General features: G+C 37.1%; 2 long non-coding RNA genes across 4 annotated transcripts in view; one reads left to right on the top strand and one right to left on the bottom strand.

Moving 5' to 3' along the window:
* The window catches only part of LOC133836440 (uncharacterized), a 112,310-nt gene extending 90,075 nt beyond the window's left edge, over positions 1-22,235 (bottom strand). The window contains exon 1 of one of the 3 annotated variants that reach the window (XR_009893736.1): positions 20,620-22,235. This is a non-coding gene — a long non-coding RNA (uncharacterized LOC133836440). The remainder of the gene's footprint in view (positions 1-20,619) is intronic. The other 2 variants (XR_009893737.1, XR_009893734.1) reach the window with 2 other exon arrangements.
* LOC133839007 (uncharacterized) lies at positions 4,260-5,256 on the top strand. The gene is made up of 2 exons (XR_009894042.1): positions 4,260-4,346; positions 4,410-5,256. It is a non-coding gene; the product is annotated as an uncharacterized LOC133839007 (long non-coding RNA).
* Positions 22,236-26,546: the final 4,311 nt, after the last annotated feature.

Raw genomic sequence — 26,546 nt, 5'->3', positions numbered from 1 at the left:
AGAAATTTGCGCAATCCCTCTCAATATTGGAAATGTTTTTTCTTTTACTTCTTGTTAAAATTTGTAAATTATAAATTCATGTTTTCTGTTTCATTTCAGTTTTTCTATTGCTGCACAGTGCAAGCAAAAGGCAAACAGGACGCAGCAAATGCCTTGCAGAGATAGGAAACACGAATGAAAGAGAAGGAAAGAGAGAGATGGAAGGAGAGTGAAAGCAACATAGAGAAAGGGAATGAGCGAGAAAGAGAGAGAGAGAAAAAGAGCGGAGGGTTTGAGGGACTTAGATGACGTTGAGAACGTGGCATTGTCGTGACTTGGTGACTTATTACTTTTCGTGCTTCTCCTCCATCCCCAACCACATCCAGATCCATCTCCATCTCATGCTGTTGCCTGCTGTTGGACTGTCAACTACCAACTGGCAACTGGCAACTGGCAAATGAAGTCGTAAAAAGATTGGCCAAAAGTTTTTGTGTGCTGCGCACAGAAGTACATGCATATAAAAATGGCGAAGTTGGGATTAGTTTCATCAAGGATAAGCCAAATGGCTGGACACGACGTTGACGCTGCAGGACGACAAAGCTAGAGCTGCCAACTGGCAACTGGCAACTGGCGACTGGACTGGGATTGGATCTTAGCCATTTTGCTATTTCAGCCAGAAACTTTTTATGCAGTTGCTGGCCAAGTTGGGATGTTTTTGGCATGTTTGTAATCGTGGTGGAGTTACATAAACGGGCAGCAACAATTTTACATGCTGCCACGTAGATACATCATATGTGGTGGCATCTTTATCGTGCCTCACAACCTCAACAACCTGCTCTCGTATATTTTTAGAGAGGGGGCGGAGAAGTATTACCTTTATGGTCGCATCACCTCTGGAAAAATGTCATCTAAGCACGTTTGCAGGATCTGCATAATTTATGTTTGCATGTGGCGGACCAATCCTCATCCCCTGCTGGAGTGCCTCAGCTTTTTGCTGCCAGGGATTACCCTAGAAAATTAGGTTTCCAGTTTCATGGTCGCGGATGTGGATGAGGATGAGGATAAGGACGAGAGACGGACGCTATGTGGAGCTCATATAAAAACGGCACGACCTGGCCGCCATCTTCATAACTCTGCAACTGAGGTGTGTGCCGGGAATGGAGGAGGGCAATGGTTGGGTGGTTGTTTGGCTGCGAAGAGTTTGGGGATGGGAAGCTGCACGCTCAAATGAATTTATATATTTGTGTGTGCTCGTTTTATGACTAATATCTCGGAATATCTCCGAGCATGCCAAACGACAGCATCGCTCGACAGCCGCACTATCAGTCCCGCCCCTCCCATGTCTCCACCACTGTCCACAGTGCGAGAACGACAACGACAACGGCAATGCCAACGACATCCCACATCCCACACAGAGTCGCATATTTTGCAGCGCTACGAAAAATAAAACACAAATATAAACCCGGGCAAAAACAAGTATAAAAATTTGTTTTTCCAACATTTGCCAACGACCAGAAAGACACGCTGACGCTATCGTTGTTGTTGTCGTTGCTCTGGTTGTTGTTGCTCTGGTTGTTGCTGTTGACATGAGGCTGCTGCCGCCGCTGTCGTCGCTGTTGGACGTGCCCCATCCACAGTCCAGACAATCCCAATCCAGCCATACACCAATCCAGCAAAAACCACCCACACCACGGGGCCAGCATGTTATTGTCGTTGTTTGCATGTGCCGAACTCTCAAAATGCTCATAGCAGCCATTCATTCCCCTAGCTCAGCTCAGTTCCAGGTGGTTCCAGCCACCACGTGCACCGTTGCCCCAAACCTATTTGCTTAGGCAACATATGAAGAGCATCAAGCATTTACCAATTAACATATGATTTTTCATTACGTTTCACCTAGATATAACTTGAAACTAATTATATTTGTGTTTAGTTTATTGCAAGTTGCCATATTAAAGTCGAAGCAATTATGAAAGTAGCACTATAATTAGATGAACAGTATATAAAGTTGAGCAAAATAAAAGTAAATTTATAATTAATAATTATCCCGAAATAGCTTCGAAATGTTGTCAAAATACTGTACATTTCCAATCCCGAAATTCCATCATAAAAGAATTAGAATTTCATATTATTTTCGTTCATTATATCTTGCTTAAATATTCAACAAATTTTGCTCAATGCAAAGAATTTAAATTGCTTCCAAATATAATATTATGCGATACACACTCGTATGATCTAAATTGGCATTATTTTAGCACCACTGTAAGAGTGATGAAACAGATAATCCTTGCACGCATCTCTCGCAGTTTCGAGCAGTTTTTATACCCGCTACCCATAGTGTAGAAGTGGTATTATAATTGTGTGTCGGCAGAAAATGTATGTAACATGCAGAAAAAGGCATCTATGGCCCAATATATGTTATATTGTTAATCAGCGTCAACAGCTCAGAGACTATAAGAGATAGAGATATAATTTTTTTCGACAGGACTTGTTATGATTGCTGGCAGGTCAAATTTGTCTACCACGCCCACTTCCGCCCCGAAAATTGCCAAAAACCGAATAACAAGTGTAACTATAAAGCTAGAGTCGCGAATTTGGTCCATAACATAATAACTATAGTATAGTATTTATGATTCCTGAAAGTGTGCTTGCGATCAGATAAAAAATGTAGAAAGGAAAACGCCTACTTTCTAGGGGTCCTGGAAGCTTTCGATGTCAATCTGGTATTATTTGTACTCTATGGTATATACACTGCAACGATATACCAAAAATAGCTTTTGGTATAATACTTATCATTTTGGAGTATATTAATTAGGTTTATTTCAAATTAATATCGCACTACTTTGCTTTTATTCAAAGTATGTAGCGAGTATCTCAGAGTCGAGCACACACATTCTTAGAGTTCTCACTTGTTTTAGTTCGGTGCGACTTGGTTGGGTTTGGTTCAGTTTCGGGTCTCGAGTGTGTTCTGTTCAGTTTTTGCTTACTTCTTATGCATGTCGCATGAGCAATAACAATATTTTCAGCACTGACACTGCTTCTGCTTTTGCTTCAGCTTATTCTTTCGATTTGCTCATTTATTTCTGTTTTTACGCTTCGCCATTTGCATTGCGTCGGAATGAAGGAGGAAGGCGGTGGCAAATGTATTTCTCCCAGACGCAGACTTGCGAACTGGGAACTGCCAACTGAGAACTGAAAACAGAATTTTAAATTTATGTAGATACTTGGTATATACATACATAAGTATGAATGCGCATTCGCATTCGTTATACACATGTGAGTGGCAGGCAGTCCGATTCCGGCTGGGATCACGCCCGCCTCCCCCCCAGCTAGGCACAGCCATAGCCACATAGCCATAACTTCCACTTGGATTCTGTTTCCCATCAATAAAATGCACGGGACACGTTCGCAGTGCGATGCTTCCTTCCACTTCGATTGAAATTGAAAAACAGCAAAAAGTCCGCACACACATATTGAAAACTCTGGAGCTGTGCTGTGTGCGCTGAATATGGAATTCGTCATACAAGTATATATCTATAACATATCCCATAACAGAACAAAAATTATTATAGTCGGATGTGGCAATGTGATGCCGCGAGACGCGACCATCAAAGGTTGTAAAGTTTCCTTTGTCTTGTCCCTCATAATTGGCCATCAAGGCGCCCTTATGGCCAGCTGCCACCGGAAATTAAAGTATTCTAAAACACGGCTTTAACTTTGAACAGCTTAAAAAAAAATCCTTAAAAATTGTTAACAAATATTAACAAATTATAAAAAAAGATCCTAATAAACTCTACATAAATTCCCAATGAATTACAATAAATTTATAAACATTTCCTTGATGCGCTTTTAACTAATTCAAATTTTCAAATAAATCCTTAACACATTTTAATCCTTAACAAATTTCAATGAAGTTCTCAATAAATACTTAATTAATTCTCCAGAAATTTCTCAAATATTTTCAAATGATTTTTTTAAAATATATTTCAAATAAATTCTTTATAATCTCTAACTAAATTGTCAATAAATTCCAAAGTAATTATATACATTTTTATAATACTCTTACGAAATTATTAACAAATTTAAAAAAAACTCAGAAAATCAATGTGAATTTATTTCATATAAGTTCTTAAATAAATTATAAATATTTCCTTAATTTAAAAAAACAAATTTGAAGTAAATTCTTAATGAATTTTTTACAAGTTCTTCGACTTAATTTACTCTTCATAATTTAGGAAAGAATTTGATATAATAATATTTGTGATTATTACGTCAACGATTTCCAAATATATACATAATAAATTCTGAACAAATTTAAAGTCAATTTTAAATGAATCATTAAGAAATTCTTAATGAATTCCAAATAAAATGTGAATATTACCCGATTAAATTTCATATAATTTATTAATAAATTTTGAATAAGTTGAAATTAGATTCGAATACTCCAATTCTTATAAAGTGATTCAGTTCGTGTGAGGAAGCCATGTAATTAACGAAAAAGGCAACCAAACAACCGAATGACTTCGTAATAGAGCGCTTAGGCGCAATCGCTTTGCCGATTGCATTAAAGCTCCATTAAGAGGGGACGACTCGGATCGGATCGGATCGGAGCTGCCGAATGCAGTCGAGCATTCAAATTAAAATTGAATCATTATTAAAATTCATTTAGCAGAAGAGAGAGAGAGAGAAAGAGAACTCTGAGTCGATTCACCGACTCGACAACCTCATTAAAATGGATAGCTAAAGGCAGTTAAGGCGACAGGTCGAACAGCACTCAGCGCCAATGAGCTCGCTCTCTACTAACACACACTGCTGTCTCTGAATATATGTATGTGTGTGTGTGTGTGTGTTTGCATTTGGCAAATTGTAAAAATTTAATTCGCATATCATGCGCGATAATCAGCGGCGTGCATTATAAAACCATAAAAATCGCAAAAGCGCGGCCATAAACCGCAACTGAGGCAAGTTGTGGCATCTGGAGGCTGAAAGGGGCCGCAGACGGTGGGGGGAAAGGCACAATTGTCGCATGCAGTGCTAATAAATATCCGATTATATGGTAATTGTATGCTCGTTTAGTTCCCCCCGGCAAAAATGGTTGTGTTCGGTTTTAGTTGGCAGCTCCTTTTTGGCGAATTCGACCGCCCTCGGAGGAAGAATTTGCATTTGGCACAGCTGCAAATGGCAAATTGAATGCCCAACTCGATTGCAATTTGAATTTTAATAAATATTTATGCCACTCTCGCTCGGTCTCATTATTTGGCCAGCAGACTTCATCTTAAATCTGCAGACTCTTACAATAACAAAATGGAGGTGTTCAGTGAGTGGGGGGGAGTTTAATTTTCATGTCCATTAACCAAGCAAAATGGATTTTGGGCGAAAGGATAAGCAGACGACAACCTAGAATTTCAAATTGAAGTTGACGCACAAAATCTACCAAAGTATAAATTCAAAATAAAGTTTAACGAAGCCAATCCGCCAGCCTTCTCGATGAGACCCAGACGAGACGCAGCATTTTGATGGAGCCACACAGAAACATTCACAACGAGTGGGAACGAGAACGGGAACGGGAACGGGAAATGGGGGATCAGGAGCAATTCGGTAGGCGGCCCATGGCAGGCCCATGAAAGTTATCAAAGCGTGTTATTACGAGCAACGATGCGAAGCGGAGCAGCAACAGCTATTTCTCTCTCTCAAGTGGATGGACTGCCTCGATGATGCTGTGATGCTTCGCTGCCTTGGAGCCAGCCAGGGAAAATGGATTTTGTTTTCTCCGTCGCCTTTCACTCGCTCCCAGCACGCACGCAAATAATCAAATGAAACGCATCAAATTCGTGAAAGGGATAAAAGGCAACAAAATGGCTGTGGCGATTTTTAAAAATACTCGTACGTGTAGCTCGCTCACAGCTCACAGTCTGCCTTTCTGTTGGCGCAGCGCTTTTTTGCCCTTTTTGGCTGGCCTCCGGGGGCATAAGGGAGCCTGGGAATTTGGGCGTGCACGTGGGCGGGGGCGTGGCATATCAGCATAATCAGTATTGCCGAAACCCCGTCGAACAGCTCAGGTTGCTCAAGCAGTAAATTTGTGGCTGCCAATGGTAATTCAATAAATTTTAAATCTTAACGCCAAGTGGCACAGTGGAACAGTGTCAAAAAAAACGCAAAATTAAAAAAAAATAAATAAGAAGTTCATTTTAAGAATCTATCAAAATGTAGCAAGGTGAAAAAATTTTCGAAGCAAAAGAAAAGTTTGATATTAGAGAAATTGAATCAATAGAAAATAAGTTATACTTTAAGATAAACTAAACTGTGATATAATAATTAATAAAAAAGATAATTGATATCAGTTTAAATTATCATATTATAATGTATATTTTGCGAAGTAATGAAGTTCGCTAACTTAGGCTTCTTACTGTAATTCTTAAAAGAAATCTGAGTGATGATAGCAAGTTGTTTGAGGCAATATAATGCAGAGCAATTATACTCCACAAATATGCAGTAAAATTGATGAAAATTTAGAGGAAATGTTTCTTTAAACATATGTAAAGCATTTACAAAATAAAGTAAGCTGAAAATTCGCATAAAAATTAATATTCATTTAATAATTTTTTAAAGTTCTAATATTTTCGTTTGGGTATGGGAATTGCTCAATCGTCCTAACTGAATGTGGCCCACTGTGCGCTGAAAATTGAAGGAATTTCACTTAGAATGCACGCCCATTGATTGGGCGGAACAAAAGTCGACCTCATGCCGGCTTCATTTACCGGCGAATGGCTGTTCAAAGAGCCACATACTTCATACAGCTTCAACTTCTACCTACTCCTTATTCCAGCAATCATAGTCCTACTCCAGTTCAGCAGCACACAAGTGACTAGTGTGTGAGTTTGTTCGAGATGGAATGGAAAGGGACTTGGGGTTTGGTTTCAATTTATGATGCAGTGGCGCACGTGAAATCCTGTGAACGATTTTACGGATTTTTTAAAATAAAATTTACGGATTAAGTTATTGTGCGACGTATGCATGAGGTTTAGCTGCCACGCTAGACTGAACGAGAAAGGAGACGGGGAGGACCGAGGTGGAGCTCTAAGGTCGATTACGTTTTACAACGCAAGCATAAAAGTTGATTGAAAATGCTTATTAGATGCAAGATTAGATGCGATGCGATGGCTGCAGCAGGCGAGCGACCATTTTGGAATCAAAGCCAAAAGTCCAAGCATAAAAATTCAACGAAGCTGCGACGTGAGCAAATTTAGCTCTCGCTTTATGCCCCGGAGACTGAAACGGAGACAGGAAAGAAGCCAGAGTCGGGGGCCAACTTAATTGAAATGTCGTGCCAGACAAAGTGTAAAGTTTAAAATATTCTAGCCAGTTGAAAAATGACAGCGTACAGAGGGCGGAGGCCAGAGAACAGAGTTCAAATGACGAAGGCATAGGTGCGAACGCAAAAATTAAGTCCATAGGATTTACAGCGGGCGAAACCAGCAGGCAGCAGGTAATCTCATTTAGTCTGTATAATATGGCCACTCGGCATGTGCCCCGCCTTGGGTCCAAATTGAACATTTTTCGCTGTTTCTTTTCTGTTTTCTTTTTTTGCTTTTTGCCTTTTTGCTGGTCCAATGCGAAAGCGAAAACAACAAGGACAGACTACAAAAAGTTACTTTGATAACAATGCTCATCAAAAATTCAGCTACAAGAAAAAACTTTTATAAATAAAAAAAAAATTCAATGGGAAAAACCACACACACAGAAGGCAGGACTCAGCAAAAGCCCAAAGGCCCGAAGCAAGTCAAGAAAACTCAAGCAAAGTGCCAATTTTCAAATATATTTTAGTCAGTTGGGAACGTAGTATTCCAAATACACTACAATTTTGGTTTTTAGCTAAAGTTGTTCTATAGATTAGCGATGCAGAATTATCTAAATTTGTTCACGAATTTCATAAATATATCTTGTTATTTTAAATAAACTACTTTGAATTGCGTTTATAAAATTATTTGCAATGAGTGGTAGCCTAGATGGCAAATTAATATAAATACAAAGAAATATAAATAAAGTTATATTAAAGAAAAATTTTAAATGTTTGCAAATTATAAAAATGAAATTACTAGATGTTAAAAAATACATATTTAAATAAAAGGGTAAAATAAATTATTAAACAAAATAATCACAAATTTACAAAATAATAAAACGTACTCCGCTTCAATCCATGTCAACGTCGCTACCAAGTGAGTAGTGTATAGAGCATAAGACCTTCTATTCGCTTGAGTGCGGCATTGACTCGGGCAACATCGTGTTATGCGAATTTCATGAAACATTCATGACATACAATACCAACATCAGCAACAACAACATCATAAAGAAGAAGATGAAGACGAACAACAACAACGACAACGAAAGCAACCAAATTAAACAGATCCCAAAGACGAAGAACCAAAGCGCAAACTGGCAGCTGAAAGATACTTTCAGGCACATAGTTGTCTGCTCCGATGGGTCTAGTCCGCATCCCCTTCCCCTGCTCCTCTAATGCCCATCAGCAGTACATAAAAAATACAAAAAAAGAACAAAAAAAACAGAGCAGATACTTCGTTGTGGTTATTTTTGGGCTAAAAGTTAAATGAGAAAAGTTTGGACCGACAGCATTCCGGCCGTAACTAAAAGTGCGCGTTTATTAACCGTAAGTAATTCCCAAAGTTGCCCCGTCAAAAATAGCCCCGAATCAGCTAGCGAATTTATTTTAGGTAAATCCGCGTGCATAATTGTAAAGCTAAAACTTAAAATAAAATGAATTGTTATTAGAAAGAAGTCGCAACTAAATTGGAAATCATTTGTGCATGTTTCTCTCTTATAGATTGATTGATTTGCCTATAAAGATGATTATATTATTAGACTAATTTTCACATTTTATGTGCGCCGTCAAATAAATAACGTTGAGAACAAAACACTGCAAGAAACGAAAGTTGAGTCTGAATTTGATCTGAAGAATATGTATATTTTATAAAGCAGAAAATAACTTGATTTAAAGTAAATGCCACTACAAATTTTCGTTATATTCGTTTTATGTAATTGGATGGGGAAGACAATTAATTAATGAGAGAGGAAGATATCTCGAATGTGTAAAATCTATTGACTCTAAATAAATTAGTAAAAAAAAACTAGAATTTTTATTTACAAATTTGAACTAAAAATATTAAATTATCAAATATTCAGGTATTCCATTTGTAATACATATATGGTGAATATATTAAATATATTTCATATGAGTAAATAAATATTCATTTAATAATTTAAGCTACAAATATTCATTTTCCAGTTTAGAGTTTAATTTCAACATGTAATAATATTTTTACTTGAGGTCTTTAAACTTTTTTCAGTGTATTTCGTAGCTGCAGAAACCCACCCCTAAAGCAGCTGACTCGCATCTGTAACTAAAAGTAGAGCTAAATTTGGTGGTGCGACTGCTGTGCTTGCTGTTGTTGTTGTTGTATCTCTCCACTCTCCGTTCTCCCTCCCCTGAACTAAGGCATTGATGGCTGCCGAGCCAAAGCAGCGGCCATGCGAAGGCGAGCTGTTCGTTGCCGTCGGTGTATCTGATGGATATTGGATAGATACACAGCCAGCTCAGTTGCACAACGCATGCGAGAACTGTGTGTGTGTGTTTAGGGCGTGGCTCTTGGAGTCTAGAAAAGCTGGAGGTGTGCAGCGACGATTGATGCAGGATGCCAGCATAGCGTATAGCATATATAGTTCGACGATCTAATTCTAATTTTATACAAATCCAAAGATGTGGCATGTTGATTGTTCGGCAAGAGAGGGGAAGGGGGAGATGACTGTGTGGATGAACGAAGAAGAGCGAAGGAGCACACAAATTGCTGAATGATGTACAACGGGGGCCTTGAGGCGCATTTGCCTATTTGCCGTAATGCGTGTCCCGGCGTAATTTACGACCAGCCCGCCGTATGTTGCGCCTCAGTTTTGTGTGGCATTGTGTGCGTAGGTGTGCGCTCAGATTTATGGTCGCATCATAAAACAATTAACAAGCCCAAACTCGTGCCACATAAATCGCTGCACTTTTTTTCCCACTCGCAGCTTAATTCTCTCCCTCTCTCTCTTGCTCTCTGTCTTGCCATCTCTGTCGTATGACCTGTGTGTGTTACATTTCACAGCATTTTATTAATACAGTTGGTAGACGGAGTTTTTGGTTTTTGGTTACGATACTTTAAGGCCAATTTGGCAGCAGGGCACGCGGCTTGTCAACTGCTCATTCCTCTGATTCTGATTCTGTTTCTGTTTCTGTTGGCTGCTTCTTCTTTCTCTGTTTCTTTTTTAATTAACCACACAAGATTTCTACTCATTTTCATATCGTAAACGTTTATCCAACTTAATAAGTCGTAAACGCGCCACCGGCGACGGCTTCTAACAAAGTTTCATGACTCGTCTCCACTTCGTCAGCCGCAACGCTGCATGCGTGTGGGATTTGCTGACGGGGCAGGTGAAAGTGTCCACAAGCCCGAATGGTAATGCTGCATATGAATAAATGTACATACATCTATATTCATATGCACACATTAGTGTGTTTGTGTGTGTGTGTGTGAGTCTGCCACAGCGCAAAATGACAAGGCTCGGGACAGCAATAATAAAACCTTAAATATCATATAAAGGTCGCAATGAGGTATGTACATCCATTGCAGTTTAACTAGACGATGGGATCTTTTTAAATATGCCAAATATTAATACAAATTTTCTGTCTTTTTTTGAAGGATTGTAATGCATTTAAATTTGGACAAATATATAAATATAGCAATATATATTAAAAATAAGAATAAACAAATATAAATATTCATAAAATATGACCAAAAACAAGGTATCATTATCTAAAATATGAAACTATTTAGTATATAAAATAAATTAAATAAAATACAGTAAGATTTAAAATGAAAACGTATTTGTGAAATTATTTTATTATATGTAATATATATATAACAAATGTTAGTAAAATTTTGTATTAACATTTGTGAACAAAGCATTGAATTTATTGCGAATAGATAAATGATGTTTCAAAAATGTAGTTAATACTAATAAATTGTGCGAATAAAATAAATATCAAAATAAAATCAAGTATGTTAGGATCAATTCAATAAAACTACTTTTATAACTTCAAACTTCAAAATTTAAAATAATCTTATAATAACAATTTCTAACTAAATTTTAATTGTACGTGAGCTGATGATTTTAAAGGAAAATTAAGAAAAAAACCAAAAAACAGTTAATATCTATACAAAGAACTGCATTTAATCATACATATCATATGTCGCAATCTGTCTGCTGCTTATGCAATTTTCATCCACTGTACAGCTAAACGGGGTGCGCTTAATTTGGAAATTCTCAAAGTTGAGCTGAAAAGTGAAGCTCAGGCCTTATTAAATATTCATTGACATCTCCTACTGCCGACGATGACAAAACCGAAGCTGAGAAGCCTGTCATTTGCCCATTGGGTCGACAGGTGCTCGAGAGCTCGAGGCAGCTTTTTGTTTTCAGCGCCTGACAATATTCTTTTAATGACAGCGATTAACACACACACACAGCACACAGCAACCCCTTGACTGTCCCCCTTTTCACTCCTCCCCGAGCTGGTGCCGCGCTTCTCTCGATTTAATTAAGTCGTCGCTGCTGCCGCAGTTGGCGCAGTTAGCAGCGTTGCCCCATTGCCACATTGCCACGCCCCATCTGGCAAAGACTTGACTAGAATTCTTTTTCGTAGTTGTTTTTTTGCTGATTCCATTGTTTGAATAATCTCTGTTTGCTCAGCGACCCCCCATAATTGTGTGTGTGCCTCGTCAGCTTTTGTTGGCGACAACACAATGTGAACCCTTTGCGGCCCATGTGGCATTCCATAAAGCTACCCACACACGCATATCCGAAAGATACTGTCAACATGTTTGTTAATGCCATTTTGAAATTAACAAGTTTCTCAGATAAACTTTGAATTTAATTTCAAGCAAAGCCGTCGCTCCTCTCCGATTGCTATTCCCAATGCCAATGCCAATGGCAATGCGATTGCTATTCCCATTGGCATTGGTCACCTTATCGGTTCCCTCTTTTCCCTCTTTTCCCTCTCTCGTTGCCATTCCCCTTGAATGAGCCATAAAGAACACTAACTTATGAGACGATCAGCGACAACAACTTCTACTTCAACTTCAGAGGGGATCTCTTTTATAAGACCTCTATATAAATATATTATAAGTATTATAGATTATAGTAAATTTCAACCTTTGCTGACCAAAATGGTCAAAGCGAGGGCTCGATCATTGTTGTTTGCTCGATTCGCATCGGATTCCGTTTGGTGCGTTTCGTTTGCTGCGAGTTAAAAGCCATAAAATTATTTATGATGCCATTAAATCATCATTATTGTTGTCTCGACGACCTTGAACCATTAGGCCACAGCCACACAGTGTTCGAGCGTTCCCATTTTTGAGCAACAAACAAAACATTCGCTTTCTTTTGCATTTCTTTTATTTACACACGTTTTTATTGTGCGTCGCCTTCTTCAATCGGCTGTGCATTCCTTTTAAGTCCGACTCAACTAATGCCAAAGCCTTTTTTTTTCGTATTTTGCAGTTTGATTCATTGTTGAATAACAGTTGGCATGATGTAGATTTTATAATGCTTGGCAAAATTAATTGAAAGTTGACACCTTAAATTGTGTATAAAATGTCTAGAAATTGATGTGAAATTTCATTGAATGACTGTTTTAAAGAGATGGGGGATATTTAACATATATGTATACTATGATTTCGGCAATGAATAAAGTATTTGTATATTGTTGCCTCTTAGCAGATAAACAATTTGAGCTTCATATCATCTAAATATCAATGAACTTTGCTTCGAATCTAATTTAATATTTTGATATTGTCAGTGTTTATTCTTGACAAGATTCTTTTCATTTAATCAATTAATATGCTATAAAAATGTATCTAAATATTCTTCACAATACAAACTGCGCTATAATAAACAACTAGTAAACTGAAAAATCTTTTTGTTTTTGATATGCTAACGGATAAAAATTTTATACAAACATATTTACGAAATTGTATTTAATATTTTAATCACGAAATATTATATTTTGCAAATTGCATTATATGAAAATATCCTTACTAAATTTGTATTGTGTAATTTGAAATTGATTGCCTTGAACTTTCTCATTAGTGAACAAGTAAGTTGACAAGATAATTATCATAATTGTACGTTCCGCGGACAAAACGTAACTAACATTAATAATACTTAGAAAAAGGTCGTGAGTTTTTGTGCGGAAAAGGAAATCGAGTCATAAAAACATTTTATTTTCCGGCTCTTGGCCTGCACTAGTTCTAATTAATAAGTTAAGGAAATTGAAGCATTTAATTTTCTTAGCAATTGCGTTGTCCTCAGAGGAGGGAATGAAAGAGAGCGAGGTAAGAAGCAGCTTGTGGCTCGTTGGCTTTTAGTGCGACTCGATTTGTGCGAAATTTCTGGCTGATAAAGCAATGGCAACGACGATGGCGATGGCGATGGCAAACGGCAATGACGCGCACGAGTAAATTTCCTTTTCGGTTTCTTTATTTTCCACGGCTTGTTTCCATTTGTCTTCGCTGTTTGTGTAAGTTTTCCATTTGGATAATGGAAAAAGGCCATTTCATGCCATTACTTGGCTCTGTCCGCCATGGAGGCCGGGGGCAATTTGAGGCAAAGCGAACTATTGTAAGAGGCGGCGACGTGGCACAAGTGCCACGAAGTAGAAGAGGACGTGGGCAAGGCGCCACTTGGAGTAGCAGCCACTCTAGAGAGAGAAAGAGAGAGAGCTTTAGAGCACTGACTGCTCGAGGGTCATATGTTACATTCATACAATCATTTCGAAGATATCTAGTTTCTGTTTTTTTCTGCTTTTTGCTCAGTACGCAATTCAGCTTTTAGCTTATTTCAACTTTTTTACATTTGCAAAATGAATTGTAATGAAGTGGAATGAGGCGTGACTTGCTACTTGCTACTTGGCACTTGCCACTTGCCACTTGCCTCTTGCCACGCCCTGACCTCGATGGCAACCCCGACTTGCCCCTGGAGCAATGGCCGTCGCATGGCAATAAAATCATATTCGCCGGGCGCCAGTCAAGCTCTCAAATATATAATTTTTGCACAAAAAGTCATTTGCAGTGTCTTCTTCTTTGCTGCCGAATTGCGATGGGCTGATGATGGGTGATGTTTGTGATGGGGTAGCCCTTGTTGTTTGGAAGCTGCTTTTATTGGTGTTATTAGGTTGAAAGCACTCCGATGATGGGACGACTTCTTCGCCGGATGTGGGACAGTTAATGCGTAATGGCTTTCAGGTCAGCAGTCCCATAATGCGAATCACAGCAACGGCAACAGCAACAGCAACGCATAGCGATGGCCAATAAAATACGATTGCGATTAACAGCTGCAGGATCATCCTAGTAGCCATCGCACATGTCACTCTCTTGCTGTCTCAATCTCTATCTCTCTCTCTCCGATTTTAATGTCTTCAATAATTTGTGTAAGAAATACATTTAGCTGTCATTCAACTCGCGCTGATAAAATGTGTGTAAATCAACGTTAATTTATGTCCCAAAACAAGTTTTGCCCTTTTGCCGGACACAGTATCAAAAACCAAACACTGTGGAACGAGTTTATTATATTCTATGGCAAATTCGATGACAACAACTTATATAAAGCTAAATATAATAAGTAAGAAATAGCAAAAATTAGTTGTAGTTTAAATTAAATTTAATAAAGTGAACCTGGTAAAAATATTTTAAATTTATTTTATATTCTTTCCAAATAAATTTCTACTACTTTTCTTCAAGTTTCTGCTCCACTGTTGCTTTGATTCCATAAGTTAATGATTTTAGAGTGTCTTAATTAGCGAATCAGCTTTTGTTTGGAGAAGCGTAAATTCATAACGACCGCACATTTGGCACTTCTGCCCAAAATGGAGAAGCGACTGATCAGTTCCAGTTCAATAAATATATGTACATATATTTTGACAATTGAAAATATCAATCTGATGGTATTCAATTATTTTTATAGTTTGTGCAATTAGTTTGTGCTGCAATTTACGACTTCCCCCTTCGATTATTTTGACAGGCACCCTGACGAGGGTCCTTATGAAATCCCTTGCACTTGAGTACTTGCAGCCATTTGTATCGCTTTGATCGAATATGATTATGCCATGCCACACATGCAACGCAACATGGCGTACTTGGATACCATTTTAGATTTTCAATTCAATTTCTTTCGTTTTCTGTTTTCTGTTTTCCATTTCGAATTTTCAATTGCAGCCAAGTGCCAAGTGTAGTACTTGAGACCCATCGAGCATTTGTATTTTTAATCAGTTGGGTTCGTTTTTTTTTTCCTTTTTGGTTTTTGTTTAAATATTCTAGACTCGTTGCTGTTGAAATTTATGAAGTACTTGACTTTTGGGCTGGGCCTGATGTCTTCTTTAGAGTACGGAATCTGTTGCATCTTCTGTATTTTATATGAATTTAAGTTTTTTTTTGTTTTATGCGACAGTTGACAACTTGTTTAATCATTTCGACTTCCTGACATCGAACATATTTCATTTTGATTTTAGTTTCCATTCGTTAGTTCTACGCACGTGCTCGATTTTTCATCAAGCACACACATTAATTTTCCCATTTTCCTATTAGTTTTCTTTTTATGCTGGCCATAAATCAACTTGGAACATATACGAATTCATAAAGTGGATTTCGTTTCGATAAATTATGTCAAGTTGAAAGAAAGGCTAATTAAATACACGCTTTTCTAATCTTAACACAGTTCAAAGCCCATTCCACAAACATGTTCGAACATGCTCTGTACACGCATTCGAATGTATAGCATGTATATATTGTCTTTGGGCCATTCAAAATCCAGAATCCACTTTAGCCAAAATATCTGAAATACATTTTGAACTGTCTCGGAATTCTAATTCCAACCGATAAAATGGTTCCACTCAGAATCCCACGCACACGCCGCAGTCGACGCGACGCGACGACGGCAACACCAGCTAGCAACACCAATACATTCAAATCAGAAGCACTAATACAAGCGCAATTCTCAGTGGTTGCGTCTGTGTTGGTGCAAGCGAAGAGCAGCAGAGAGTGAAGAGAGCGAGAACTGAGCGAGTTTCTGCTTGCGTTTGTGTTGGTTCACTTGATTGCGGCGCCATCTACAATTCGATGAGCGCAATCTACGACGAAACCTGCAACACCAGAGGTCGCTGCAAGTGGGGGTGTGTGAAACGGCTAGAATTGTGCTGAACTTGCCTAAATCATAGAATGATTCCTAATTCTGAAAACTGAATATGTTTAATAATTTTAGTTGATTTTTCAATTACTTGATCTGTATTTTTAATCTTTGCTCTTATTTACCCGATCAGTTTTCATTTTATAGTTGTTAGTGAAAAGTTTTGTAAGGTTGAACTTGCAGACAAGATTCGAAAATTTATTGAGTTGATTGATCGAGAATATTGATCGAATATAAATTTATATGGGTTCCTAAAAATTCTTTTGAGAGTTAAAAAGATGAATAGACGATACATTAAATGTATCGATATTTTTTTCATAACCATCTGCCAGGGTTGAATTTATCTGTTTTGTAAAAAAGATCTGTAGGTTCATAACATCCCTCTGAAAGGTAAATGTGTAATTGTGACTCAGCTGTATTCTTTTCTGTTGGTTCACCAATTAACATTTTATGAATTATTCCTATTTACGTAAATTTTAAAGAAGAAGTTCGGGATAAAACAAGTTAAACTGTATCATTGGTAAGGAAGGGATCTCTATAGAACTTCTATCCGACATATTTTACAATAGTAACTATTTTGATGAGTGTTCATTTTTAAGTTATTCAGGAAGTTAATACTTAAAAATTATACAACTCAATCTTACTTTCATTAACAATTAAATTACAGATGTATAATATTAATTTTACAGTCTCTTGTCACAAGAGGTAGTTTCCTTAAATTTGTTTTAAATTAGTTTTGTTGTTTTAACTTCATACTACTTTTTACTTTCCTATCATTTTTGAATTTTAGTTTTAAAAAAGTACAAAATATATTATTTAATTTACATCGAATGATTATTATTTGTAACATGCATTTTAAATATTTACTTCCATTACTTAATGGAGTATTACTGTCATCGCAGAAATAATATCCATTTTGTAAAATTTATGAAATTTCGAAATGCTTATTAATATTTGTAAATGATAAAGTGTTATACACAACAAATAGCTAATTAGAAAATATATTTAGATTTTCTTTAATTTATTATGCATTTTAGAATTTATAAAAACATGTATTGAAATTGCGTACATAAGCAAAAAAATATAGAAAGCACCATATTACATTTAATTAAACAATAAAATTGAGTAGTATACTTCAGTTACTATAATAAGCACCATACTACTTTTAATTAAACAATAAATTTAAGTATTTTAAGTCTTCAGTTACTCCAGAATAAAACAAAACAGAAATTATTTTCTTCGTATCAGAAATATAAGCAAATTAAGTGCACAAGTAACATATCACGTTAATACTATAGTTCTCATATTTATGAATTCTCCGATTGTGTTCATAGTTTCTAAAGAAATATATATAAAAAATGATTTCATTAAAATAATTTAAATCAAGTGAAATTTATTCTCAATTGAATGATTTTGTAATATGGGAAGATATACACCTTCCACCTACATGTCTATTAACTGTCTAGATTACAAGTAAAAACATTAATGCGTACAAATTCGAGTGTGTTAAACGCACTTTGCACCATTAAGCAAATTCTGTATGTGCAAACGAATCGTATTCACCTCGTTTGAGACAACGCAGGAGTCGCTGTGGTCGGGGAAACGAAACTCACCACACCCGCTTGTGAGTTGAACCCTTGACTGCGACAACCTTAGCTCCGCCCATTTTATAATGGCCTCTGCCGTCGCGCAGCCAGAGCAACGCATGCGCCATGCCGGCGAATGTGGAAGACAAAGCAAGCAAGACAAAAAAGACATCGTGGAAGTGAAGCAGAGTATGGAATGGGTTGGTAATCGAATCGCATGGGGATGGAATGAAATTGACGTTGGAATTGAAGTTGGAGTTGAAGGTAAGGCTGAAGCTGAAGTTGAAGCTGGGGGGAATGAGATTGTATTGTAAATGGGCTGGGTCGAGAGCGCGCGTTTTCCGTCGCTGATTACCATTTTGATAAATTTATTCAAATGAGAAGCGCTCAATATGGAAATGACTCCTGGGGCCGACGCTCTAGCAAGGCAATTAAAATTCGAATGGCTTTATGATATTTCTCGGTGCCGACAACGGCAGACGACAGACGACAAACGACAGGCGACAGCAACTTCAAGACATCGAGTCGAAGACGCCTGAAAATTTTATTGTCCCACTGTCGCGTTCAGGGCGCTCCTCATTTCCCCAGCCATTTTCCTTTTAGTTAACTCGAGTCGAGTCGAGCCGAGTCGAGTCTCGACTCTATGGCGTTGCACTGCAACATGTGGCATTAATTATGCGGCGATAATGTCTTGCTTTGTTGCCAAGAGTTTTTGATTCTTTTTATGAAAGTGTCAGAATAAATTACATTATTTTTAAGCCGCTCCTCTGCTCTGTTCCCTGGAACTGATACTCGACCGTGCGTGGGTGAGCTGGCTTTGAATTTCAATGAATGTTGGCGGCGGCGACGACGGCTACGACACTTGCCTGTAGTCGTCATGATACTCTAACTCGTAATATGTCTGGGCATACTTATGTATGTTATGTATACACATACTCTTATGTGGATATAAATACATTTCATACTTATGTTCTCGCCCATTGACATTTGTCGCCATTTGCTGCGGCAGTAAGAAGAGGGGAAAATGGGGGAAGACACTAGTGGGTGGAGAGCCAATTAAACTGTGACACAGACATGCAATTCCACACGTCATCAATTAGCTCTTTCTGTATTCATTGGGTGTTCAATTTGCCGAGTATGGAAACAGATGTACTACACATATGTTATATAATTCCATCAAGCGGGATGAATTTTAGCATTTGTTAGCCCTTCTTTTCTTTTCGCTTTTCCCTAAATTGGATCTCCAGCTGTGGGTGTTCGCTGTGGTCTTGTTTTGTCTTGTATACTCCTTTGTTCCAATCAAAATATTTTGAGACTCTCTCTGGCTGCCGTGTGTAGACTTTATGATGTGGTCATAAATGCTCTCGTCTTCACGCTTTCGCCGGATCTCAATCCGTTTTCAGACCGAAACTGGACCCTCATTAGGCCGAAAACTGCAGAAGACCAGAAAACCGACCGCGTTTTGCGTCACTTGCAAAGGTCGTCACTCAGTTCGCAGTGCCATAAATCTTATGAGTGTGTAACCCTTTTGCTCTGTCTCTGGTCAGTCGTACCTGCTCGACATTCACAGTTTGTTTTGCTTTATTCTTTTGTTATGGAAAGTAGTCGGAAATGCATTTTGCATTCTGTATCGATACCAAACTCTGATTTCTTGCTAGTTGCTGTGATAAACCGGTTGTGTTGCCTCTCTCATGTTCATGCTGATTGCAAAAGTGTGCTCGTTTAATATGGCATCTAATTGTTTCAATCTGATTCTCAGGAATATTAACAATTCCAGTAAAAAGAGTTTTATTTCACAAACTTGTTATTTGATCTAGATTAGTTAAGTATAAATCTTCTTTTTCAGAACCACGAGCTGTGTCTGATATTTTACATAGTATTATAACATATACATATATCTTCGTAAAGCTCGCAACAGATTGAAAACTGATTCAGTTTTTGAGAAACGCATATAAAAATGTTATCGTACTATTTGCCTTTTTTTACATTAATGAAAAACTTATTACCACAATTTAACAACAGCCAAAACAAAATATTCCCATAAATACTAGTGTATTTATTTTTTATAGTTTAGTCCAAATCAATCAAATGCTTATTTATCAAATATTTTTTATATATTCGTTATCATCTATTTATTTAACTTTCTTGAAAGTTCAGTCTCGGCAACATTGAAAAATTTGATTTTTGTTCTAAACTTTTTAAACGATGTCTCAAATAAAAGTCGAACAATTTAGCACATTCACTAATAACTTTCTTACTCGTTAAGCGTAATTTTAAAGCACAAAATCACAATTAACTTAATGGTACAAAGAATGAGTAAAAACCCTGCAAATCATGTCGAATATAAGCATTTGATTTAAGTTAACAGATTTTAAATTATACAACTTGCAAATCAAAAACAGCTTCATCCCCCACAGTGATTTGCTAATGATGTTTGCATTGGCGTGGCGCCAACTCAACTGTCAAAAATACAGGCAATATATGTATCGAAGGCGTTGCCTTTTGAATACTTAATTATATTATATGACTTAAATGGTGTCATTATAGAATGTTCAATCAAATAATTTCGACAATGCTAATACTTTAACTGATGCGTATACGTGATATAGAAGTTCAAATATTGAAATATTTGTAATTCAAATTAAATTTATAAATTTTAAAATGTTAAGAAATCAATTTAATTCTATGATTTCATTATTTTGAAACTTAAATATATAAATTCTAATCAAAAAATATGTTGAATATTTAGCCGTCGGCTGTTTTTTCTACTCACCAATAAGAGTGTTTTCGACCCGCGTTCGTTGTGACGTCTCAGACTCAGACTTTGACTTTGTTTACACGAGAAGTTTTGTGCCATTAATCAGAGCCACTATTTATGTCCCGAATGTCAAAAATTGCGGCAACAAATCACTTTAATTGAATTTACGCCCAGCCAAGCAGAGAGGAAGCAACGAGCAACGAACGAACCGCGAAACCGGCAAAAGTGGACAAGATGGTCCCCGGATACCGGGTTCCCATCCGGGGTCCCGCGTTGGCCATCGAAGAGAGACCAGCGGCGACCGCGGGCCACAGACCACAGACCACAAAACGAAAAGCACAACGCTCAGCACACAGCACACGAAGCACACACAAATGTTGTAGGCCCGAAAAGCACACGCGAAAATGTAATTCATATTCACATTTACATTCACATTCACATTCATGTTCACATGAGTATTCACAATTGGTCGGGAGAGACAGACAGGAGGGAGAGAGGCTATGGAGCGGTGGCTCCTTGTTCGCAGTTGTTGTTCTTGCTTTGTCATTATTATAATTAATTCTGTTATTTTGGGCAGCACACGAACCGGCTCCAGTTGATTTACAGCCAGTTCCTTCTTCATCTTTGCTCGGCATTTTGTTTTGCTTTGTTCATTTATTTTTGTTATTTTGTCGTTTCTTTGCCTTTCTTTCGGCCAATTTCAATTATTCACAATTGGAATCACTCGCCAGTTGAACGGAGACAATGGCGGATCTCTCTGGCCTCTGTGTTTCGCAGTTGTCGGACTTCGAATGCGACACATCAATGTGGAACAATGGATAACCAAAAACCGACAGCTGCAGTTTGTAGTTTGTGCATCTTTCCTTTGAGCCAGTGTCCGTCTGGGAGACCGCCCGGTTGTATGCTGAGACGATATCAATCGCTGGATGGCGAATGGAGCAGGACGTCTGGTTGACGCGACGTCGACCTGATAGCAAAGTGTCCAAAAAATAATATTTGCTGTTCAGTTTGACACAAGTCAGTGGCGGCTGCCGAGACGGAGACCGAGACCGAGGCCGAGAACGAGAACGAAGCTGAGGCCGAAACAGAGACCGATACCGAGACCGAGAACGAAAAGAGACAGAGACCGATGCAGACGCAGAGGCAGAGGCAGAGGCAAAAGCAGCAGCGACGGCAGCGCGGTCGGCGCACGAAAGAACGACAAGAAGCGAAAAGCAACAGAGACGTTCAACGAGAGTGAGAATATTGCCAGGCAGCAGCAACGGCAGAGGCAGCAGTTACAGTAACACCAACAGCGAAAAGCAAAAGCAAGAGCAGCAGCAACGGCAATCAGATACAGACAGAGGAACGGACGCGTTCCGCGCAGGGGAAAAAGGTGTCGCTTTGGCGGCGGTGGTTGAGAGCCTGTATGTTTTACATGCCGCTGTCTCTGTGAGTGTATGAGTGTGTGTGTGTGTGTGTGCGAGATGTGCGATGACGATGACAAGGAGAACGCCTGACAACAACAGCACAAAAAAAAGGTCATAAACCCGCAGCAACACTTACGCTTGCGAGAACGCCAAAAAGGACAGAGCAGAGAGGAGACGCGTAGCGAGTTGGAGAACGCAAACGAAATGAAAATGAGAATGAGAACGAGACTGGGAATGTGAATGTGAATGTGAATACGACTGAACATGAGCTGGGAGCCAAAACACATGGCACCAGCACCAGGCCCAGTGAAAAGATGAAAAGCCAGAGGAGCACAAGCAGCAAGAACAACAACAACAACAGCTACGGCAGCAGCAAAAAAAAGGCAAGGCGACTGGCAATAAAAACCTGCAGTCTTCTCTCTCTTACTCGCTCTCGCTCTCGCTTGCGCACACACGCAGAGATAACAAAACAACCACCGAAGTGTGCTCTCACAGCCATTGCCAGCCATGCACGAATACACACACATACACGCATACGCAGACACATGTCCAATCATTTTATATACGCCATTTGCTGTCTGCCGTAGATACATTTGTATCTTTATGTGCGAAACAAGTCCACGCGGCGTCGCGTCAACTTCCACCACACAGCTCTCTGTATACTTGACACACACACACACACATACACAAATACATATGTATATCTGTGTCTGATGCTGATGCTGACGCTGACGACATCGACATCAACTTTGGCATCGGCCTCGGCATCAGCGACGAGTCAATTTTGAATTCCAGTTTCGCATCTCAGTGGTTGATGTTGTTGTTGTTCTTGTTGCTATAATCATTTGATTGTTATTCTTTCTGCATTCTGCTCAGAGCCAAGCCTTCGCTAGCCAGCAATCTGTCCGCATTCACCATCCTCAACATCTCCACCATCATCACCACCACCACCACCGCATCCACTACAACCACCGAAAAGGGCAATCTTACATGTTGTTTTTAGATGGCATTTTGGGGTTCAGCTTGTGACTGCTTGCCAGCATCTATCACACGTTTATCATTTGATTACCACGTCGAATTGTATTGAATTAGCTACATATTTCTCTGCATTTGTTACTTTCATTACAACAGCCCCTCTGCTCTGCTCTGCCTTTGCCCCGCTCCCATATCGTTTCTTTGAAAGTAATCTTATCAGCGACAGACAAATGAAAACCACTTTGCGACCTTTTTCGTATTTATTCTGAAAGAGTGGGGAACTAACTTATGTCCTATGATAATTAGCAAGATACACGCTCTTTGAATGAATATAGCGACAGACAACAAACAATAGTTTATCTTTCCTTTTTCACTCAGGCGGATAAGCGTCTATCTAATAAGGAATATTCTTCGTATTTTAGTAATGTTTTTAGATACTTTAGTTGATAATATTGAAACCTTTGATATAAATTTTTAATTTTAATATTAGATTTTATATATGTATGATTAGTTTTTTCATACGAGCAATTCATTCAAAAAAAGCCGTACGAAAAAGTTTTATGAAAATTAAAAAAAATAAAACTATGTATTTCAATTCAACAAAGATTTTTCAATATACATAAAACATATATATTTCAATTCGGTTTGCGGTTACCTAAATAAAATTAAAAAATCAATTATGAGTTTAGAATATTATATTTATTTTTTTTTAAATATATTACATTTTTTAAAATTTATTTTCTTATATTAATTTTGAAAAAAATATGGTATTTATTTGAATAAGACTTGATACAAAATTTGATGCATAAACAGAATATTGATTTAAATAAATTATTTGAAAAGAACTATTATATAATATAATAAAAATAAAAATAAAGTATTGATTTGTATAAAATATCTCGAAAGATAAAGAAAAACTAGATTTTAAGCTTTAGAAAAAAATGTAAGCTATGCAGCTTCTTTTTTAAAAACTTTTTTTTTATCTCGTTATAAATGAAATATATTGGCAGATTGCTTTTGTAATACCCATTCAAAGAAAATTAACATGCCATTTAAATGAAGGCAAATCATACTTTTGAGAAACTTTCTAATACTTAAATCGAGAATATAATCAGGTTCGTTCAGTGAATTTAAAGTTTTAATAATTATTATATTCTGGGTAATCAATGCTGGAATGGCCCAATCTAGAAAGAAGCTTATCATTTTCGAGGCTCATGCTCAATGTTGGATTATACGAATGGATTATACGAATATATATCTTTTTTTAGTTTCATTGTAACAGCTTTGAAAAAGTGATGAATAAAAACTTATAATTTGTAATTATTTTCCATGAATAAATATATGTAAGTAATTGCAAAAACATAATTTAGTTTGAAATGAATTAAAGTAAATATAAGTTTCATTTAAATGGTCAAAAGATTAAACTATTTGCGACGACAAATTATATTGCCAACAAGTTTTTCATATTATTGACTTTACATTAAATAGTATCTAAAGTTAAAGCCAAGCGAACGACTAGATGAAATAACTATTCAAAACTCTTAAAAGGCTATGCGATTTAACAAATATACTCAAAACACATTCGAACTCAATTGCGTCTATTTCAACATTTTTTAATTAAAGTCTACAGTATCGATTTGGCAATCACTGCAGCTAAGGGATGTAAACAGAAAGACACTGTGCAAAAAAGAAGATATACAAATGATATTTCGACGATGCGAACGATACTTTAGAAAAAAGGTTCTCCATTTATATTATATTTCAACTCTTATTTGGTTTCAATTAAACTATTTTGGGATGCTTTTAAAACTAAGAAGAAATTTATCTTACAGAAATTTTACATCTTTTAGTGATAGTTTAAACTTTTTAGCGAATAGTGGTTGTAAATATCATTTGACTCGAAAGTCGAAGCAACCCAACAGTTTCAACCCAACGAAATGAACCAAAGCGACGCATCGTTCGATGGATGAAAGCGTTCCTCTCTTGTACATAACATAAAAAACGCATTAAGCCAGGCCAAAGCGAAACACTTTACCTCACAATCTTTGAACCTTTCGCAGAGGGGAAATGCCAATGTTTACATAGCAGGGTGCATTTTATGACATTTGCCTTTTCTGCGCGCATTTTCCAGCCCCGTCTCAATTCGTTATATGAGAGTATCGAATGAGTTCAGTGGAGACGAGCACCAGACGAAAAGCTTCAACTACACGCGGGTATGTAGTCAAGTACATATGTATGTACTTACATAAATATCGGGTCGATGCAAAATGTTAAATATTTACATATATTTATAAACACGACGTCTGCATACGTCGTGAAATTAAGTTTGCAACCCTATTGAATCGATTTTTACATTATATGTCCAAAATTAAAAAAAAACTTTAGATTTCAAATCAAGCATGTATTTGTAATTTTAAATTACAGTTGAATGTTATTATATTGGTAGTAGGTTTAATATTTAGAACAATTAATTCACAAAATGAAGTACGGTACACAGTATTTATGCAATTACAATTTTAAATTGGATTTTCTTCAATAGTCATTGCTATACATACATATATTGCCATATCAATATAGATAAAAATCATCAAAATAAATTTACGCGCATGGAAATTTATTTAAAAAATAAAACCTTTTTTTCGATAAAACTTGAGTATATAGAATTTTTGTCAAAGTTTCAGTGAAAGAAACAATCTTGCGCCTAACAACTCATAATCACTTTCGACTGGTTACAGTACATTTTGTCTTAATTTATATTATATCATTTTTCCTACAACACATGCAATAAAATGGAATTTTTTCTCAAGGTACTCATTCAAAGAGACTCTTCTATTTTAGCATTCTTTGTTAGTAAGTTTTTAATGGAGGATTTAGACTTTATACTCACCATCCTTTGGGTACAAACGAGCTATGAATTTATTTGAATTGGAAGTGTGTGAAGCAGACAGAATTATGTTGTTTGATAATAATAACTTCCTGAGTATGCTGACTTAAACAACAATGCTGATATATTTAAAATATTAAAAACAACGACCCCAACCGCATAAGCCCTTGCTTAAACTCACCAAGTGTTTGCCAAATGTATGTAAGTCATATAGATAATCTTAGGAATATCGTGTCATCGATTAGGACACTTCTTATGACTTACTACCCAAAATTTAGACTTCTCTGGATTCCAGGCCACAAAAACATAAAAGAAAACGAATTTGCAGACAAAATCGCCAAATACGCACCCAAATTTCCCCTTATCCTCACTCATAATTATGACATAAAGGAAAATAAATAAATAATAAAGAAAATATCGTGTCAAAGACTAAATAATTGTTTTTTTTATTTAAATTGTCATTTAGAGTTTCAGGATGACATATAAATAGCAGGAGTGGATAAAATGAAACTCAATATATTATGGTATATTACTTGGCTTAAAGTAGTTAAATAGCTTTTTAGTCTCATCATCTATTAGTCCTTTAACTAAAATGCTCAAAATAAACAAACAAGTAAGAAAGACACAGTAGAGTGTGCTCGACTGTGAGATACACACCCCTTTGTGAATAAAAG

Source organism: Drosophila sulfurigaster, chromosome 2R (assembly GCF_023558435.1).
Source record: "Drosophila sulfurigaster albostrigata strain 15112-1811.04 chromosome 2R, ASM2355843v2, whole genome shotgun sequence".
NCBI lineage: Eukaryota > Metazoa > Arthropoda > Insecta > Diptera > Drosophilidae > Drosophila > Drosophila sulfurigaster.
The sequence above is the reverse complement of the archived record's forward strand: the minus strand, read 5'-3'. Positions and strand labels throughout refer to the sequence as shown.